The sequence below is a fragment of the Petromyzon marinus genome, unplaced genomic scaffold (genome assembly GCF_048934315.1).
Source record: "Petromyzon marinus isolate PM22_M1 ecotype Great Lakes invasive population unplaced genomic scaffold, UKy_Petmar_22M1.pri1.0 PM_G_Scaffold_8, whole genome shotgun sequence".
Taxonomy (NCBI): Eukaryota; Metazoa; Chordata; class Hyperoartia; order Petromyzontiformes; family Petromyzontidae; genus Petromyzon; species Petromyzon marinus.
Window position 1 is genome coordinate 5,587,501 of NW_027423035.1, and position 2,500 is coordinate 5,590,000.

Here is a 2,500-nt window from a genome sequence, read left to right on the forward strand (position 1 = left end):
GCGCAGTGCCTGAGGGTGGCTGGAGAGACAGAGTCCGGCCCGGCTGCTTTGCGTGGATTCTGCCTCTTGAAAAGCCCATTAACTTCTCCCTCCTGAAAGGAGAGAGTCGTTTCTGTAGTATGGGTGGGGGATGGGGCCTCTTGGGTGGGAAGGGGTGGTTCAGGACAGTCCAATTGTCTTTCAAATCTACGGTAGAACTCGTTCAGGTCGTTGGCTAGGCGGGAGTCGTTAGTGGTGTGGGGCGCTCTGGGTTTGTAGTTGGTGATGTGCCTGAGCCCTTTGGCAGACAGAAGCAGCGTCGTTAGTAGAGAACTGGTGTTTTAGTGTCTCTGAGTACAGTCGTTTAGCCTCTCTCACCGCTTTGCTAAACCTGTTCTTCGACTCCTTGAATCTGTCTCTATCCCCACTCCTAAACGCTTCCTCCTTCTCCAACCTCAACCTTTTGAGCTTTGCTGAGAACCAGGGCTTGTTGTTGTTAAAGTTCACCCTGGTACGTGTTGGGATACAGCAGTCCTCACAGAAGCTGATGTACACAGCCTCTGTGAGTTCATCCAGACTATTGGTAGCAGTCGTGAACATATCCCAGTCAGTACAGTCTAAGCACGCCCGCAAATCTTCCACAGCCTCACTGGTCCACTGTTTAGATGTCCTCACAGCAGGTTTACAGAGTTTTAGTTGCTGCCTGTATGCACGAATCAGGTGGACCAAGGGAGTTCTGTGCGAGCCGAACAGCCCCGTGACCCACAAGAGAAACATCCCCGCCAAATTCGAGCGTTTGACGGGGTCTATCCGTGAAAAAATATTCACGTTTTTGAGTGCACATGCATTTCTGCTGCAAATGCCTCTGGAAGTTTCATGCCGTTCGTATGCCAATTGTGGCAACACGAAAATGACCCGTTTTCCCATTCCGAGGGATTTCTGTGCGACCCTAACAGCCCCGTGAGCCACAAGAGACACATCCCCGCCAATTTCTAGCGTTTCACGGGGTCTATCCGTGAAAAATATAGACGTTTTTGAGTGCACATGCATTTCTGCTGCAGATGCCTCTGGAAGTTTCATGCCGTTCGTACGCAATGTGGCAACACGAAAATGACCCCTTTTCCCATTCCGAGGGATTTCTGTGCGACCCTAACTAACAGCGCCCGTGAGCCACAAGAGAGACATCCCCGCCAATTTATAGCGTTTCACGGGGTCTATCCGTGAAAAATATAGACGTTTTTGAGTGCACATGCATTCCTGCTGCAAATGCCTCTGGAAGTTTCATGCCGTTCCTATGCAATGTGGCCACACAAAAATGACCCGTTTTCCCATTCCGAGGCATTTCTGTGCGACCCTAACAGCCCCGTGAGCCACAAGAGAGACATCCCCGCCAACTTCTAGCGTTTGACGGGGTCTATGCGTGAAAAATATTAAAATTTTTGAGTGCACGTGCCTTTCTGCTGCAAATGCCTCTGGAAGTTTCATGGCGTTCCTATGCAATGTGGCAACACGAAAATGACCCCTTTTCCCATTCCGAGGGAGTTCTGTGCCACCCTAACAGCCCCGTGAGCCACAAGAGACACATCCCCGCCAATTTCTAGCGTTTCACGGGGTCTATCCGTGAAACATATAGAAGTTTTTGAGTGCACATGCATTCCTGCTGCAAATGCCTCTGGAAGTTTCATGCGGTTCGTACGCAATGTGGCAACACGAAAATGACCCGTTTTCCCATTCCCAGGGATTTCTGTGCGACCCGAACAGCCCCGTGAGCCACAAGAGACACATCCCCGCCAATTTGTAGCATTTCACGGGGTCTATCCGTGAAAAATATCAATTTTTTTTTGACTGCACATGCATTTCTGCTGCAAATGCCTCTGGAAGTTGCATGCGGTTCGCATGCAATGTGGCGACACGAAAATGACCCGTTTTCCCATTCCGAGGGATTTCTGTGCCACCCTAACAGCCCCGTGAGCCACAAGAGAGACATCCCCGCCAATTTCTAGCGTATCACGGGGTCTATCCGTGAGAAATATTCACTTTTTTGAGTGCACATGCATTCCTGCTGCAAATGCCTCTGGAAGTTTCATGCGGTTCGTATGCAATGTGGCGACACGAAAATGACCCGTTTTCCCATTCCGAGGGATTTCTGTGCCACCCTAACAGCCCCGTGAGCCACAAGAGAGACATCCCCGCCCACTTCTAGCGTTTCACGGGGTCTCTCCGTGAAAAATATCACATTTTTTGAGTGCACATGCATTCCTGCTGCAAATGCCTCTGGAAGTTTCATGCGGTTCGCATGCAATGTGGCGACACGAAAATGACCCGTTTTTTCCCATTCCGAGGGATTTCTGTGCCACCCTAACAGCCCCGTGAGCCACAAGAGACACATCCCCGCCAATTTCTAGCGTTTCACGGGGTCTATCCGTGAAAAATATTCAATTTTTTGACTGCACATGCATTTCTGCTGCAAATGCCTCTGGAAGTTTCATGCGGTTCGCATGCAATGTGGCGACACGAAAAT